General features: G+C 33.5%; 1 protein-coding gene across 2 annotated transcripts in view; it reads right to left on the bottom strand.

The window, feature by feature from the left end:
• CSMD3 (CUB and Sushi multiple domains 3) overlaps positions 1–20033 on the bottom strand; it is a 1160890-nt gene that overhangs the window by 1030674 nt on the left and 110183 nt on the right. The gene's annotated exons all lie outside the window — the stretch shown is intronic.

Genomic DNA, 20033 nt, shown 5'->3' on the forward strand with positions numbered 1-20033 from the left:
AAAGACAAATAAACAGACATTAATATTATATAAAACACAAACAATCCAGGAGACATATAATTTTGAAAAAGCCTTTTTTCTAAGCCCTATGTTACCATAATTTTGTAAATGGGAAGGGCTGGGTAAATTATCTAATTTTCTTTTTTAAAAAGATAAGGCATAACTAGCAAACTCCTTTAAAAAAAAACTTGCCATTTATCAAACATCTTGTGGTTAGGAATTATAAACCAGGTGATGAAGTAAGTTTCTCCACACATCATGATCCAACAGACAAACAAAATCTTAGAACATGATATCTTCCCTGAAGTAGTTTCCAATCTAATCATGGACAATCATGAACAACAATGAAAATTAAATAATTTTTGAATGCATTTTATGTCTTAAAAAATTAACTCCACATTTCTTGGTAAAACATGCTATTTTTTTTTTCTGTCCATATCTCTGCCATGTAGCCAATGTGCCTTAGGAAAATCCTTCCCACCCTGATTCTACCAGAAGGAAAAATGGTTCAGATCTAAAAAAAACAATCTATGTAATCATTCTTTCTTTGACCGGAGTAGTTGGCCCAGGAAAAACACAATCCTAAACTAACTATACCAGAGTCAAACCTAAGGTTGGGAAGAAAATACATTGAAAATTTGAATCCTGGACAACTGACAGTAGCCATCTTAAGAACTTCCATGGTTCAGGGAGCCTGGGTGGCTCAGTTGGCTGAGTGTCTGATTCTTAATTTTGTCTCTGATCATGATCTCAGGGTCATGGCATAGAGCCCTCCATCGGGCTCCATGCTCAGAGAGGAGTCTGCTTGAGGATTCTTTCTTGTCTGTCATTGGCCCTTCGCTGTTCTCTCATTCTCTCTCTAAAATCAATCAATCAATCAATCAATCAATCAATCTTTAAAAAAAAAAAAGAACTTCCATGGTTCTATGGGAGTTCTAATTCTATGGGAAATCTAAATTATTGACAGCTTGACTCTTGGAGACACCTAGAAAACCATGTTTCTTGAGAAATTATTTATGAATATATGCTAGTCTGTAGTCATATTAGGTAATGTAAAACTCTAAAATTTAGACAATGGTCAGGGAAGATGGTCCCAGCATGTTTCTAGACTAGTCTAATTAAAGACTGGATCCATGGTTGCGGAAGTTCTGATAAGAATTCTTCTGGTAAGAATTCTTCACCTTGGTGTTATTTCCAGATCTGTGGGTTGTGCACGGTGCTTATGGGTCATGAAGCTGTAAGTCAGAAATACAAGCTAATTTGGGGGAGAGAACACCATACTACCCAAAGTATCTATATTTGGAACTGGATATAGAAATGTAGGAAATATGGGGCACCCCTCTCTGAGAAGGAATGAGTATATGATAGGTATGGATATTTTTGAAAAATATGAGGAACCATGCACAGAAGATGGGAAGCCAGAGTTGTAGATTGTGGCAGACAGAGAATGATTTGGGATGTAATCCATTCTTCTCTCTTTTCACAAGAACACCATGCTTTTGCTAGGGGACACAATTCTCTACCAAACAACTGTACGCTTTAGAATAGCTGGCTCTACTGATTCTAATGGTGAGGCGGGTGGCTCAGGGCTGAATTAATCAGTACAACCCTATCCTCTTACCCACTTTTACTTCAGGAACCTACTCTGATTATTTCTATTTACCACAAAGTCCTAAACCTGGGATATTCAGTATTGATATAAACACAGTTCTTGTTCTTTTTGGCCTTTTAGAACGTTACCAAGAAGTTGGATAAGGTAGTCTCATTCTCTCTCTCAAATAAATAAATAAAATCTTTAAAAAAAAAAAAAGAAGTTGGATAAGGTAGAAGTTTAAAAAAAAAATCAATATTTGTGTGTATACATACATTTTTGCTCATGCACCAAAAGTCAAATAGGGCATTTTATGATTCTCAAAAATAAAAAAAGGAGCAAGGTCCCTTTTAAATTGCTTCTTACAGAGCAATTACTTTGAAGCCTTAGGTTAATTAGCTATCACCCATTTCTATTAGTTTCCTGCCTGAACAGCTTCCAATTTGAACTTCATAACTAAATGCAAGCATGAATCCCTTCAGCTACAATGTGATCTATGGGCTGTTTTATATATTCTCAAGCCCCATCACCCTGAATGGCTTTAGAAAAAGGACATATGTCCTAAAATAACATGTTCAGCTCTGGCCACTAATTCTTTAAGGGCCTACTGATTCACACATTTCAGTTCCTTTCCTTTTTTGTTTCTTGAGGCAAATTAAGAATTACACCTATTTTTAAGCTTTCTTATCTGTGTTCTTCATTTTATTTTCATTTTTTGTTTATATTGAGGTTTGATTAAACATCACATTATCCATAATAACAAAGTACATTTTTCCAACAATAGGTTTATAATTTCCACATCCCCCCCAAAAACAGAAACAAATAGAGTTCTTAAAAGTAAAGTAAAATCTCCCTCATTTACTTATGCTTCACAAGGTTGGTCATTGTTATCACCTTAGTGTGTATCTCTCTCTCGGCCATTTCTAGGCAAATGAAGATATATGCATATTTCCATGCATTATATATGTATATATATTTACAAATAGAATCAGTCATACTATGCATAATTTTCTGAATCTTTTTGTGTATATGTGTAAAATATTACTGATTCTGGATCCACATGTGTACTTCTCCTACATTCTTTTTTAATGACTACATAGCTATATGGCATATGGTATGCCTGTACTTAATTTTGTTTAATTATCTCTTATTGACAGCTTTAGTCTTTGTGTTTTCAAGGGCACAAAGAACAACTATGGATGTATATCCTTGTGCACTTGTGTGATACATACTTCAGATAGAATTCCAGAAGTGGGTGTGTTGCATTTTAAATTTAGGTAGATAATCCAAACAATCCTCGATAAATGTGAAAATTTCTGCTGCTATCAACAGGTTATGAAGTGTTTTCAACCTCCAACTTAAATTTTGGCAACATTAGATTTTTTACAAAGCAAAAAAAAAATGTTATCTTACTATTTTATTTTGCATTTCTCTGGTAACTGTTGGGATCAAATATCTTGCTATATGTTTCTCATTTATTCATAATTCTTCTTTTATGAATTGCTTCTCCATACCCTTCACTTCTTTTTATTGGACTCTACTTTTTTTAATTCTCTTTTAGGATACAATTGCTTAGCTTTCTGATTATTCATTGGTAATCCATATTTGCCTTTCACATATACATTTCTAAATGAAATAACTTTGCTTATTCTTTATAGCTCATTGCTCTCATAAATCCACAACTCCTTAGTGCTCTTTATAGTACATGTGAAGCTTCATCTTTTCCACTCCTTTCCTTTGATGATATTTCTCCCATATTGTTCATCTATTCATCACATATGCCATGCCTTCAGGATAAGATGATTAAAAGGACATTATTCCAGCCTGTCTTCATGGAACTGACAAGCTACAACATAAGACAGCATGGATATACAGATTATTAATGTAGAATATGGTAAATGCTATGATTGGGGTAAGCACTCATTGCTGTGAGAATACATGGAAGCAAAACTTAATCTAGATGATTCAGTATGTGTTTGTGGAAAACCTGTCTCAAAAATTGGCATTGCAACATTCCATAGATTCAGTCTTTGACAGATTCTGAATGCCTTATGTTGTATTTTTCACACCTTAACTTTCCACTTAAAGAGTCAGTTTATAATTGAAAAATAACTAAACTTTACATGATTTGGGTCACAAGAATTTGGGTAGAATACAGATTTTTAATTTTTTCTCCCTTTATTCTTTCATGTTCATAATTTAACTTTTCCATACAGTAAGAAAATATAAGTATTTGTACAGTATTTTTATGATATTTTAAATTTTATGTTGTTTTCTTTTATGCTAGCCAAGATCTATGGCATTACAAGAAACACTCTTGTGTTTACCTTTCGCTTTTTTTCACACTTGTGTTTATCCACTGCGATTGGGCTTTTGTGCCCAATTATACAGAATGACTCTTTTTTTTCATCACCAAGAGTTCACAATTTTATTGACATACAGCACTTGTGTGATAAAGATTGTAAAGAACTTAATAGTAGCAGTTAGCCTTTTTTTATCGTGGTAAGCAACACATAATATGAAGTCTATCCTTTTACCAAGTGGTAAGTGGACAGTACTGCTAATTACATGCACAATGTTGTACAGTAGCAGATCTTTAGAACTTTTTCGTCTTGCATGAATGAAACACTATTCCCCTTGAAAAATAATTTCCCCATATTTCCTAGCTCCTGGAAACTACATTCTACTTTCTTATGCATGAATTTCACTAATTTAGATACCTCACATATATCATGCAGTGTTTGCCTTTCTGTGACTACCTTACTTCATAAGGTACTTAAGTACTCATACATACTTAACATAATGTTCTCAAGGTTCATTCATGTTGTAATATATGACAGAATTTCCCTCTGATTTCCACTGAAAATACCTCATTTTCTTTATTCATTAACCCTTTAATGGACATTTAGATGTTCCCACTTCTTGGCTATCATGAGTAAAGTTGCAGTGAACATGAGAGTACAAGTATCTCTTTGAGATCCTGCTTTTAATTATTTTGGATAAATACCCAGATGTGGAATGGCTGGATTATACAGCAGTTCTATTTTTAATATTTTGAGGAACTTCCATACTGTTTTCCTTAGTAGCTGCATCACTACCAGTAAATATTTCAAATCAGGTGAGGTTTTGTGTGTGTGTGTGTGTGTGTGTGTGTTTTAAGTAATGAATGAATTCTAAGTTGTCAGATCCCTTAATATGGAGTTGTTCATAGTATGCCCTTATTATCCTTCTGATGTCTGTTGGGTCTGTGGTGCATCCCTTCTTGTATTCCTAATATTAGTAATTTTGTTGTTTTTCTCATTTTTTTGTCAGTCTTGCTAGTGCTTTGCCAATTTCAATGATCTTTTTAAAGAAACAAGTTTTTGTTTCATTGATTTTTTTCTCTGTAACTTTCTCTATTCTGTTTTCAAATTTTCACTTCTTATTTTATTATTTACTTTCTTCCCCTTGTTTTGAATTTAGCTTTTCTTCTTTTCTTGGTTCTTAAAGTGGGAGCATAGATTACTGATTTGAGACTTTTCTCTATTTCTAATGCATGTATTTGGTACTGTAAAACGTCCCTCAGTACTACTTTAGCTGTATCCCACATATTTTGATATGTTGTATTTTCATTTTTGTTCAATTTAATGTATTTTTAGATTTCCATTGAATCTTCCTTTTCAAGCCATGGCTATTATAGAATTGAGTTGTTTGGTTTCCAATTGTTTGGATTTTCATTAACTTTTGATATTAATTTCTAGTTTGATTCCATTGTGATCAGAGAACATACTCTAGATGGTTTCAGTTCAAATTTGTTTAAGTTTTATTGCCCAGGATATGGTCTACCATAGTATGTGTTCCGTGAATACTTGAAAATAATGTGTATTCCAATGTTGTAAATAGAGTGTTCTCTAAGTGTTGATTATACCTCATTAATGCATCCTGTTGAGTTCCATACCCTTGCTGACTTTCACCCAGAGGCAAGGTGTCCTTTTTCTCTGGCTATTTCCAAGAGACTTTTGTCTTCAGTTTTCAGTTTAATTACAATGTACATGACATGGATTTCTTTGTGCCTATCCATTTAGGAGTTTACTCAGCTTTTGTAATATGTAGGTGTATATCTCTTGCCAAATTTGGGAAGTTTTTGGTCATTTTTTCCTTAAGTACTTCCTTAGCCCTACACTCTTTCGTGACTCCAGGGACACATACTAGATTCTTTACTTTATTCCCACAGATCGTGGGTGCTCTGTTCATCTTTATTTATTTATTTATTTATTGGTCTACTTTCTTTCTGTTGTTTAGATTGGGTAATTTCTTTTCTATTTCAGTTCCTTGGTTCTTTTCTCTAGTCCCTCCATTCTCTGTTGAGCACACCCATTGAGCTTTTCATTTCAGTTATTGTACTTTTCTTCTGTAGCATTTTTTTAAGATTTTATTTTTAAGCAACCTCTCCACCCAATGCAGGGCTCAAACTTACAAGCCCAAGATCAAGAGTTGCACACTCCACCAGCTGAGCCAGCCAGGCGCCCCTCTTGTGTAACATTTTGATTTGACTCTTCTTTCTGTGTTCCATTCCTTTGCTGAGTCTTTTGATTTATTTGCTGGCACTTTTAAATTTTTTATCTGTTTTAAGTGTTTGCATTGTTTGTTGGGGAATTTTTTTATCATGACTGTTTTAAAATATTTGTCAGATAATTCTAAAATCTCTGTCATGTGGTGTTCGTTGATTGCCTTTTTTCATTCAGTTTGAGATGTTGTTGGCTTTTGGTACAATAAATGATTTTTTCTTGCAATCTGGATAATATCATTTACTTTATGAGATTCTGGATCTTATTTAAATCTTCTCTTTAACTGGCTTCTTCTGAGACTGCCCCAGCAGGAAAAGTGGTGGTGGGTACTGCCTCATTACAATCAAATGGAAAGAAAAATCCATGTTTTCTAATTTGCTTCCATTAACAACTAAGGGAGTAGTGTTGTTATAATTGGGTGATGGTGAACATCACTACCTACCCTACACCTGTTCTGACACCACCCAGCAGGAAGCAGGAGGTTCCTATTACTGTGAGATGAGTATGAAAATCCAGCTCCTTCACGATCAAGCTCAAGCCATTACAAACAGAGAGGGTCCCTCTATGCAATTTTTTCTCTTTCTAAACTCCATGATTATCCTTTTATTCTTCCACATGTATCTTCTTTTACTGTTTTCTTTTGGAGGGTGTATGATATATGACACATCTTCAAATGAATTGAGAGATCTAAAGAAACTACATTTTTCTAGATAAATGATAGCAAATGGTAAAAATAGATGTAACAAATATTAAAAATGTGTTTAACCAGCAAGACTTCATCCCTTTTATGGCTGCATAATATTTGTGTGTGTGTGTGTGTGCACGCGCATGCATGTGCACGTGCTTATCTTCCTTATGCAGTCATCTCTCAATGGACATTTAGGTTGCTTCCATAACTTGGTTATTGTAAATAATGCTGCATATACCTTTTTGAATTAGTATTTTTATTTTCTTTGAATAAATACCCAGTTGTGAAGTTACTGGATCATATGGTATTTCTATTTTTAATTTTTTGTGAAACCTCCATACTGTTTTCTACAGTGTTTGTACCAACTTACATTCCCACCAACAGTGCACAAGTGTTCCCTTTTCTCCACGTCCTTGCCAACATTTGTTATTTTTTGTCTTTTTTTTTTTTTAATTTTAGCCATTCTGCCAGGTGTAAGATGATATCTCATTGTGGTTTTGACTTGCATTTCCCTGATGATGAGTGATGTTGAGCATCTATTCATGTATCTGTTGACCATCTGTATGTCTTCTTTGGAAAAATGCCTATTCAGATCCTCTGCCCACTTTTAAATCAGATTATTTTTTGGTGTTTAGTTGTATAAGTCCTTCATATATTTGGGATATTAATCCCTTATTGGATATTGGATCATTTGCAAGTAACTTCTCCCATTCAGTACATTGCCTTTTTGTTTTGGTGATGGTTTCCTCCGCTGTGCAGAAGATTTTTATTTTGATCTCCCAATACTTTATTTTTGCTTTTATTTCCCTTGCCTTAGGAGACCTGTGTAGAAAAATGTTCCTATGCCCAATGTCAGAGAAGTTACTGCCCGTGTTTTCTTCTAGGAGTTTTATGGTTTCAAGTCTTACATTTAGGTGTTTAATAGATTTTGAGTTTATTTTTGTGAATGGTGTTAGAAAGTGGTCCAGATTTTTTTTAATGTAGCTGTCCAGTTTTCCCAATATCATTTGTTGAAGAGACTGTCTTTTCCCCATTGTATATTCATGCCTCTTTTGTCATAAATTAATTGATTATATAAGTATGGGTTTGTTTCTGGGCACTCTATTCTCTTCCATTGATCTATGTGTTTATTTTTGTGCCAGTATCATACTGTTTTGATTACTACAGCTTTGTAATGTATCTTGAAATCTGGAATTGTGATACCTCCAGCTTTGTTTTTCTTTCTCAAGGTTGCTTTGGCTATTTGGGGTCTTTTGTGGTTCCATACAAATTTTAGAATTATTTGTTCTAGTTCTGTGAAAAATGCTATTGTTTTTTTGATACAGATTGCAATGAATCTATAGATTGCCTTAGTTAGTATAGGCATTTTATTTTATTTTATTTTTAAGATTTTATTTATTTATTTGAGAGAGAGCAAAAGCGAGAGAGAGCACAAGTGGGGTGAAGGGCAGAGGAAGAAGCAGGCTCCCCGCTGAGCAGGGAGCCCAATGCAGGGCTCAATCCCAGGACTCGATCCCAGGACTCTGGGATCATGACCTGTCTGGGATCATGACCTGAGCAGAAGGCAGACACTTAACTGATTGAGCCACCCAGGCGTCCCTAGGATAGGCGGCGTGTTAAAATATCAGTTCTTCCAATCTATGAGCATGGAATATCTTTCCCTTCATTTGTGTCATCATCAATTTCTTTCATTAATGTTTTATAGTTCTCAGAGTACAGGTCTTTTACCTCCTTGGCTAAGTTTCTTCCTAGGTGTTTTATTCTTTTTGATGCAATTGTAAATGAAATTGTTTTCTTAATTTTCTTTGTGCCACTTTATTATTAGTATATACAAACACCTGATTGCTGGGTATTAATTTTATATCCTGCAATTTCACTGAATTCACTTATTACTTCTAATAGATTTTTGGTGGACTCTTTAGGGTTTTCTATGTATCATGTCATCTACAAATAGTGACACCTAGAGGATATTAATGCTAAGTGAAATAAGTCAGAAAGACAAACACCATAGGATTTCACTTATGTGTGGAATTTAAAAACCAAAACAAATGAATACACAAACAAAAAACAGATTCAGACATAAATACAGAGAACAAACTGATGGTTGCCAGAGGGGAGGGGGGTCAAGGGATGGGCAGAATGGATGAAATGGAGTGAGAGATACAGGCTTCCAGTTGTGGAATGAGTAAGTCATGGGAATAAAAGGTACAGCATAGGGAATATAGTCAATGATATTGTGATAATGATATACAGTGACAAAGGGTGGTTGCACTTGTGGTGAGCTTTAGCATAACGTATAAAGAAGTTGAATTATGTTGTACACCTGAAACTAATGTAACATTGTTACATTAAAAAATTAAAAAGAAATAAAATTCATATTGTTAAAAAGTATATTTAACTATAATAAAAATACTTTTTGTTTCATTTTAAGTTTAACGATTATCAACCATTAATACAGTGTTTTGATTTGGGTAATGTCTATGAAATATTATTACAGTAGAGATAAGAAAGTTTGAAATAGTCATTAAAAATTTAAAGATTTGCAACTGGTTTTAATTTTTTTAAAGGATTTTATTTATTTATTTGAGAGAGAGAGAATGAGAGACAGAAAGCACGAGAGGGAAGAGGGTCAGAGGGAGAAGCAGACTCCCTGTTGAGCAGGAAGCCCGATGTGGGACTCAATCCCGGGACTCCAGGATTATGACCTGAGCCGAAGGCAGTCACTTAACCAACTGAGCCACCCAGGCACCCCTGGTTTTAATTTTTTAAAAGATCACTGTGTTTTCGATATGCATTCTCTAAAATATGAATTTATTGAGACTTTCTTGTCTGCATTTGCCTCCTTAATTAAACTTTAAAATGTAATTTATAGTTTTATTGAAAATACCAGTTTTTCAGTAAGCCTCAGTTTCTGCAGCTAGACATCCTGATTTCACAATTTAGCACTCCTTTTGTGCAAATTACCTTATCTTATTATGTGTCAGTTTCTTTATTTGTAAAATGAGAAAATGAGTAACTGTTTTAAAGATTAAGCATGTTAACAACTGCAAATCTCTTTGAGCAGTATTTTAAGCATAGTGAATATTATATATGTTAACACTTCTTTCTTCTTTTCCTCTTCCTCTTATTTATTACTACAATTATCATCTTTAGCCATGAAGCTCCATTACATAATTTAACTATTCTATTGTCTTTGACTTGGAACACACAAATTTAAATAAACACACTAGAAAATCCTATTACCAATTTGTCAGAGAATGAAAAATGCCTATTGCCCAAATGTATCAAATATGCTAGCAGACAATGCCTATGAAATATAATTCCATGGCTCTAGTTCAGGTTATCAATAAAAACACATTAAAATATTTTATTATTTTCAGAATGGGAGGACAGTTTTATCTCAGGAAATCAAATGTTAATGTTGAAGTGTCTGCCTCTTTTAAGGGAGAAAATATAACCTGATATTGGTAAATTTCTTTTGTTGAATTAATTAATTAATTAGAGAGAGAACACACATGAGAGAGTTGGGTGGGGAGTGGGAGAGGGAGATGGAGAGAGAAAGTTAGGCAGACTCCACACTGAGTGCAGAACCCCATGCAGGGCTTGATCGCACGACCCAGAGATCAGGACCTGAACAGAAACCAAGATTCGGTGGTTTAACCAACTGTGCCACCCCGGCACCCCTGATATCAGTATATTTCTATGTAGATTCGTAATGAGTGAGTATTCTTCATTTATTGGGTGAATGTATGCCAATTGGGTCAAACTTTTAATTGTGTTAGTGAAATCTTTATTATTCATACAATTTTTTTTCTGTTTTATTAATCTGTTACCAAGTAACTTAAGAATCTCTGTGATGTGCATTTGTTCCTTTTATTTCATTTTTGTTTCATGTATTCAAGCAGTAAATTACCAGATGAATAATCATTGGCTATCCTGGTGAATTTACTTCTCTACCATTATGAAATGATTTTCTCTAGATCCACCAATGATTGTGTCACAAAATCTACTTTTTCTCACATTAATTTAGATACATTCAGTTATTTATAAGTTAGTGTCTATACTTATGCTTATTATAATATAGGCAAGGTGGATTTCTTATGAATAGCATGGAGGATTTACTTTTTTTAAGTTTATGTGTTAGTCTTTACTTCTAAATTAGAGTCATTATTTTTTAACTTATAATTGTATGTCTGTTTTCTTTGTTCCATCTGTTATATGTTCCTTTTATTTCCATTTTTGGCCTTATTTTATATTAACGAAGTGGGTATTTTCATTGAATTTTTTCTGTATTAGCTTGTCAGTTTCATATTCTGTTAGTGGTAACCCTAGAGAATAAAATGTGTAGCCTTAATTATTAGAGTAAATTATAATTAGTACCCTTATCACTTCATGAACAAAGCAAGGACAATAGAACATTATAACTCCACCCCATCCCTTGATGTTTGCACCATTATTTTTGTAGACTTTAATTATACATATATTATAAACACCCAAAAGACACTGTTACTGTCTTAATCACTCAACATTCATTGGATTTACCTACACATTTCCTCTTTTCATCATTTCAATCTTTCCATCTAGGTTTATTTTTCTTCTACCTGAACAGTTCTCTCCAGTATTTAACTTAGGTCTGGCAATAAATACTTTTTGTTTGCTCAATTTATTTTGGTTTTTTTCTATTTTTTATAATCATTTTTGATGGAAGGTTTGATACAGGCTACTCTGCCAGAGCTAGGAGTAAAAGTTGCTTTGTGATGCTTTATCTTTATCACTTCTTCTTTTTCATTCTCCATCATACAACCACTCTCTCAGCATCTTTTTCAACCAACATAATTTTTCATTCTAAAAACCTATGTCTGAACCATATTACAATAAGCAACAGAAATAATCATTTGGGCAAAAACAATTTACAGTGAAATCAATAGTTTAAGGTAATATCATTCATTGAGCATGGACTAGGTGCCAAACACTGTAACGCATATTAGATTTTCACAAAAATTTTATAAGTGCTTCAACCATTAAGCATTAGAAGCTAATGGTAAAAACAGACATAGACAAACAATTTACACACATATATGATAAGTGCTATAATAGGAGTCATTGAAAAGCTATCCAAATATAGCAAAGGGGGAAAATAAAAAAAAAAATATTCAAATCGACGTTAGTTTTTCAAAGAATCAAACTTGTTATTTGACATTTTATTTTATTTTAATTTTGCTAGTATCCGGTAAATATATATTTTAGACTTAAGGTAAAAGATGAGATTCTCCAAGGTGTAGTTTCTGAGGTGTATCAATCACTGGTATGTTGCAGATGGCACTTACATTTCAAATTTTGCTACTCAAATTATTCTCCATATCCAAAATATCCATTCATTTGCTTCTTGATGGTAACAAAGAAATACGTAATTTTGCTTTCCTGAGTTCATTGAACTTTTATACTGTATGATCCATGTGTTGATTTGTTCATTTACTGTGGGATTATCTAGAATATTCACCATTTTCCATAATAATGGAACTATCAGACTTGTGGAATAACCAAAATATTTCCAGTAGTATTTGAAAGATTCTAAAAGGAAAACATCAAGAAGAAAAATGGGATAAAAGAATCAGTGATGGAGCGCCTGGGTGGCTCAGTCATTAAGCATCTGCCTTCGGCTCGGGTCGTGATCCCAGGGTCCTGCGATCAAACCCCGCATCGGGCTCCCTGCTTGGCGGGAAGCCTGCTTCTCCCTCTCCCACTCCCCCTGCTTCTGTTCCCTCTCTCTCACTGTGTCTCTCTCTGTCAAATAAATAAATAAAATCTTAAAAAAAAAAAAGAATCAGTGATGAAAGAACATTTAGAGACAGAATATGTCTCTTGAAATTAGAAATAAGCAATGGAGGAAACTGTATTAATCTGGCAAATGAAACTGTCTTAGACAAATATTATCCGGTTTCATGTAAACACTGGCAGGTAATGTCAGAGGGAGGAAATTGATGGTATCCTATTGCTTCCTAGCTTCAATACCTGACTCTCTGGTGCATTTTCAAAAGCACTGAATTACTACTGGAAGTGAATATTCCCACTGCAAATTATGAAAACTGAATTATTTCTAAATCATCAGATAGACTTCTAAACAGTTCATCAGGACATTATTATAAAGTTAAGGTCAAAAAAATTCCAATAAAATTATAATATAAATGACTTTTAAATTGATCTGATTAGCACAAAAAATATTGAAGAGCAAGGGTAACTTATTTAGTTATCAATCATTGTAGTCAAATAAGATATCATGTTAAGATTATTAGTATTGTCAATTTAAGATTTTGGAAACTGTGGGTTTTATTAGACATTGACCACAGATGTCACATTCTACCTCTAATAATAAATGCATTGTATCTTTTTCCGCTTAGACTGAAAGTTTAAAAAAATAGTCCATTAGTATGATGCTTTTCATCATATTTTTCTGTTACTAATACCTTAATTGTCTTCTGAACTTTAGCCACTAAAATGTATATTAATTATAACTAATCATATCCTATGAATCATATGTTCTCCAAACTTAATGCATTTTGGCACATTCCAATGCCTTTGAATAATCCAACTTCATAAAGACCCATTCTCTCTCCAGATTGCTCCATAGGTATTCTGAATACATTTCAATATGATTTTTAGTTTGTATGATTCCTCTCCTCTTTAAGTGACATGTCTCATGTCAGTCATCGCACTATCTTTATTGTCTTTCACAGTCAGTACTGTTAAGAATGTAAACTTTGGATTTATAAATAATTACCTTTATCACTTAACAGTGATGTGCTCCTCGGAAATTTAGTCTTTCTGAGACTCAGTGTCCTATAAATTAAGCTTAGAGAATTCTTGTGGGGATTAGCAGTAGTACACATGTAACTCCCAGAAAATTAGAAAAAGATGACTATTATTTCAACTTCTAAAAACTATACCAGTTTGCCTACTTAGCTTTGATTCTACCGTCTCCAAAATCTTCAAACTTATTTCATCCCTAGAATATTAGTAAAATCTATATAAATATCTGTTTTTATTCATCTCAATAATATTAAGCAATATGTGTGTGTATACACAATGTTATTGTTCAAGGTAATAAATTAGGTTCTTGTATAATTTTCACAGTGATTACACACACAATGAGTACATGGATGTGTGAATAACTGTATTTTCATTATAAATTTAAAATAATTTATTGCCCCCAATTCAGAAATGTCTATATGCTAATTATTCCTTTCTTCTACTCAAATATCTTTACCCCTTTCCCTATACCACTTTTTGTCTTAAGAGTCTGGTCATAGATTACATCACCAGCCCTTGCCCTCTAACCCCCCTGCTTCCATTTTATTTTGGCCAATGTACCAGCAGAAGGTGACAGTTCAGAAGAAAAGGGGTCATTGTAGTCATTGCCCTTATACATGCTGGATCCTGGTACTGGCTACTTTTCATAGTTATGCCTTCTTGAAAGAAGCTCTCTTTCTACATTAGTAAGTTTCCTATATTCCAAAAACAATGTTTTGGGTTTTGTTTTGTTTTGTTTTGTTTTCCTTTTGCACCTTTAGCCCTAGAGCCCTACCAACTCTCCTCTGGGAATAATTTTCCAACCTGGTACAGAGAATTGGAGTTTGTGCAAAGTACTGTAAGGAGGCAGATTTCAGAGTTGGCAAACAGAGCATCTGGAATTTGTGGACTGGAGCATGGGAATGATAGAATTGTATGGAGGGGGGGTGCCCAGGAGTCTATGTGCATATTCACTATAAATTGACAACTGAGGGCAATACTATAGATGTACAGAACAAGACCATCCAAAGATTGCTAGATAACAACATCTTTGTGCTTTCTTGCTGGAACAAAAAAAAAGTAGAGGTTGAGCAGAATCAGGGAAGAGCAGTGTGCAGATCATTAGTGCTGGTCTTTCTCCTATAGGAAAATCTGAACAACCTACTGTTAACATCTCTAACATCCAACTGAGACACCAGGAGTCTTGGGAGTGTGAAACCACACTATAGACTAGTATCTACCCTAGACTTAACTCCATAAAGCCTAAAGGTAAACTTTGACAAGATTCACCAGGGACTGCCTCCTGCCAAGCTGTAGGGCATGGCAAATACTGTGAGCTTTCCAAAGATCTCCATTCACAAAGTCTAAAATCAAAACTACCCAAGTTTAGGGTGATAAAAAAATAATTCAAATTCCTTCTAAATTAAGAATCAATATTCTTCTGAAGAAGCTAACAATCCAAAGTCTCTAAAACACATTATCCAATGTCCAAAAACCAATCAATATTTACTATGGATTGAAATAAGCAGGAAAATGCAATCCACAGCTGAAGAAGATGAAGAGAGGGGAAAATATAAGAGGAAGAAGAGGGGGAAGAAATGAAGGAAAGAAAACAAAACTTAAGATGAACATAATATTTGACTTAGCAATATTAATTCTAAAGCAGCTATTTTTTTAAAGCTGTTTAAAAGATTTTAAAGCTGTAAAGCTTTTTATTTAAAAGCTTATAAAACTATTCTGATATCTTTTTTTTTATAAAGATTTTATTTATTTATTTGACAGAGAGAGACATAGTGAGAGCAGGAACACAAGCAGGGGGAGTGGGAGAGGGAGATGCAGGCTTCCCGCTGAGCAGGGAGCCTGATGCGGGGCTCAATCCCAGAAACCTGGGATCATGACCTGAGCCAAAGGCAGACGCTTAATGACTGAGCCACCCAGGCGCCCCCTATTCTGATATCTTAAAAGAAGATAGAAACATCTTAATAAGTGAACAGAATATTGGTAGAGAAATGGAAACAGAAAAAGAATCAGAGCAAAACTATCGACCTACCGAATGGGACATTGTATCATATTGGAAGCTACAGAAAGAAAATATTTGTGGACATATCAATACAAATTACCCACTTTGAAAGTCACAGTGGAAAAAAAAGTAAAATAAAATGGTAAGAATTTCAAGGGTCTGTTGAGCTAATGTCAAGTGGTTTAAAATGTGTAATTAGAGTTCTTGAGAAAAAGATAATCTTTTATATATATATACACATATATATATATATATATATATCAGCACAGACTTCCCATATTTTATATGAAGCACAGACTTATACTTCTGAGAAGGTCAGCAGAATAAGCAAAAAGAGAACCACACCCATAATCAAAATACTGAACTTAAAGAAAAAAATATATGAGTGGCTGTAGAAAAAAAAATCACATTACACAAAGGGAAACATGATTTTAAAAAGTCACAGGCTTCTCCTAAAAAATAATCGTAGGCAGAATACAAAGTAAGAAAAATTTTAGATTGATAAAATAATTCAATTTACACTGAGCAGAAATATTTTTAAAGGGTGAATTTCAGGCAGTTTTCAGATAAATGAAAGCTGAAGAGAATCATTGCCTACAAACCTACACTATAAGAACTTAAAAAGAATGTCCTTTAGGCAGAGGATAAATGCTAACCAGTTGGAACCTGGAATCCACAGAAAATAATTTTAAAACGTCAAAATGGTAAATAAGTGCCTATTTTTAAAAGACTACTTTTTGTGTCTTCTCATAATTTCCTAACAAGTCAAATGGCTGTTGAACTTAACATATTATTTTATAGAAGACAAATCATATTCACAATTTGTATAAAAGTGTTCATATGGTTCATCTCATATTTCCGCATTTCCCCCATTATTAACAACTAAACACTTTCATGTACTGCAAGGTTTTTGCTTGGTCATTTGTTTAATTGATGAGAACTATAGAGTCAAGAACAATTGTCATATGTTATTTATCTTTTATTTATTTTTTGCCACATTTGCTTTATTTCTCTCTTTTTTTTTAATTTAAATTCAATTTGCCAACATATAGTACATCATTAGCTTTTGGTGTAGTGTTCAATGATTCATTAGTTGCAGGTAACACCCAGTGCTCATCATATCACGTGCCTCCTTAATGCCTGTCACCTAGTTACCCCGTCCCCCCCACCCACCTCCCTTTCTGCAACCCTCAGTTTGATCTTTTAAAATTTCCAATTATTGCTGTGCAAAGCACACAGGTGCTAATCAAGAAATGTTTACTAAAGTTTTTAAACATAATATCCATGTTTAATTTTATACCTATCTTACAATTCAGGAAATAAGCAAAAAAATTATTTTAATTAATACATCATAATTTGTTCCATACATGTTAAGGCAGTTTTATATTGAAAAGCTGTAACATTTGAATACTCTTTTCTTCATATTCTCTTTAGTCTATAGGTTGATTTGTACTAATACACTAAATTCTGTATTAGCATTTGTCATACTCAGGTGAGTTAATCACTGTGTGTGGAAATGACAATTTCCAATGCATGAGCAAAGTGAGGAATAAAACATGATCTTGAAACCAGACTGTCCTATTGGCCTTGAACTTTCATATCATCTCTCAGTTCTAGATGTGAGTTCATCCCTTCTTACAAATACCCCATTTACTCTGGCCTCCTTTGATGTGTAACTCTCTAAAACCCAAAAACCAAAGTTATTTAGTAATTGTGCTTTACTGCTTAGTGGTTGATTCACATGTATTAATAATTTTTTTCTTTCCAGTTAGAGCACAAAACCCTTGAAAACAAAATTATATTTTAGATATCTTTTTTTTCTTCTGGCCAGAGTTAAAGAATTGTGAAATTATCTATTTGGTAGTTGTATAGAATTTGAACTCCTTAAAAGAACAGAATTGGAGACATAAGTCTGTAAGTCCGTGTTTGCTTTAAAATAAAGTGGAAGTTCACTTCTGATTGTACTGTTTTCCTACATAAACCCTGGATCCCTAATCTTTATTTTGCTTCGGATGAATTTAGATGTGACCTTAGCACTGTATTTAAGTTTCATTTGGACACCAAACCAATAAAAAGTATAAGTATTGTGAAATAAGTGCAAAAATAATTAGCATTGGACGATGTAGCTTCATACTCCAGCAAACGGTGTTTATATCTAAGGGCAAGCCATGTGAATTGTCTGAGCCAAAGCTCTCTTATCAGTCTAATAAAAGATAAATTTTAACTCCATAAATCAACCACATAAAATTAGAATTGTAATGAGCAAGAAAATAGGCAGTCACATAATTTTATATTAACTTTTGTTATTTCTGGTAGAATAATAATAATTAATATTGCACAGCCCTTTACAGTTTACAACATTTTTAGGTGTTTGCCTTTGGATTAACCATTAGCTTTCACCCACTCCTGCTGTAGATAAGTATTATACAGTTTGGGTAAGTCATTTATCTTCCTTGGACCTCACTTTCATAATTAAAACTACATAAAAATATTTTATAAGGATTAAAAATAAGGTATATAAAGTACCCAGCATAAATACAAAGCATAATACTTAAGGGAACATATCACTTAGTATTTATATAATTATTCACAAGTGTTGATAAAAATCAGAGCAACTTGTGTTCTATAAAACTAACCTACTTTAATATTAGTTTCAAGGCACAGCAAATATGAAAAGTAAAATGATACTGGCTTTCCATGTAAACTTGAATATTTAAATTGACTTCTAAAGTATAATTCTTTTAAGATTTATTTATTTATTTGAGAAAGAAAGAGAGCACAAGCAGCGGGGGCTGGGGGCGGGGGGGTGGGGGACAGAAGGAGAGGGAGAAGCAGACTCCCTGCTGAGCAGGGAGCCCAAGGACACCACAGGCTCAATTCCAAAACCCTGAGATCATGACCGGAGCTGAAGGCAGACACTTAAGCAATTCACCATACCAAAAAAATCTCAATTTTAAACATCATAACTCCCCTCAATAAGCTGTGCAAGATGTCATATACTTAATATTACTCTTTATACCAAATATTATATTTTATATGTGGGCTTGCAGGTAAATTCCAAAAAGTTAAATAGACAAAGATGAGCCAAATTCTAATAGACTTGGTATTCTAATGCTGTATAGAAGATCCTCTTAGACATCTCACAGAATTTAGACCCACTCATGTTGCATCCCATTTGGATTATTCAAGATAAATTATTCATTTTTTGTTTACTCAGACATTTATAAAGAAGAGAAAAACCTAGTCTTGAGATTTACTTGTGTTTATTTTAAGCACTTGACCTGTAATAACTCTTTTAATCCTCTCAACAGACCTGTGAGGTAGTCCTGAATTTTCTCAATTTTCAGTTGAGAGAACAGGCATGGAAAGAGTAATGAGTAATTGCCCAGATCATGCCTCTATCAAATGAGAGTTGGAATTTAAACTCATACATCTGGCTCCAGAATTTAAGTTTCCATAACTATGCTATTTGTTTGTTTGTTTGTTTAAGCTTTTCATTTTTAATAAAGTCCTCCTCTACCATACCGATCTGGTCATTGATCTTTCATTTTTATTCTAGGCTCATTCCACTCTCTTCTCACTCACTATCCTTAGTGAATTTCTGGGGACTATTTGTTTTAATTTTCTATAATTTTTTTTTGAAATTGTACACAATTTAAGTCGTTATTTGACCTCTCTTGGGAGATTCTTTCTGAGTTTCCAACCACTTTCTCCTTTAATTTCTTCACAGATAAAAAATATAACAAAAATTTTTTAGACCATAAATGTAAGACAAATGGCCATGAAAAGTGGCTACTCAAAAGCCAGTTAAAAATGAGAGAAATAAAAAGCTCTTCTCATTCTTATGTCACAATTCAAATAAAGGTGTGTTTTTCTGGTTATGGGAAACTAGCTGACAAGTGCCAAGAAAACTAGATTTAAAAAAAATGAAGCTCTGTATGTCTAACAACATACAGTTATTATGCACAGAGCAGCTTTTTCAGTATGTATTTGTGACTACCAATTTCTGTATTTTTAGCCTGCCTTGGGAGAGTAAATTTTACTCCATTCCATCTAGATGTAATTTCCTGTCTCTGGTCAAGTATTAAAGTAAGAAGATGACTGTGATGAATACACACACACACACACACACACACACACACAAAATTACCACAAAGTATAGAAATTATAATTTATAGGTTTGTGACAATCAATATTAATATAATGATCTTATGCTTTGCCATGGTTAAGAATACACACAGGTATTATTTTCTCTATTGTTCATAGAGAATTTACAGCTTTGGGGTACCAGTGGAGAAATAACTAAGATTTTGTGGTGTCTGACATTTTGCTTGCTTTCCCATCACTTCTTTATGACAAAATAAAGATACTTCAGGCAATGGAATTTTTACAGATTATTAT

The sequence above is a fragment of the Leptonychotes weddellii genome, chromosome 4 (assembly GCF_054177405.1).
Source record: "Leptonychotes weddellii isolate Sample4059 chromosome 4, ASM5417740v2, whole genome shotgun sequence".
Lineage (NCBI taxonomy): Eukaryota > Metazoa > Chordata > Mammalia > Carnivora > Phocidae > Leptonychotes > Leptonychotes weddellii.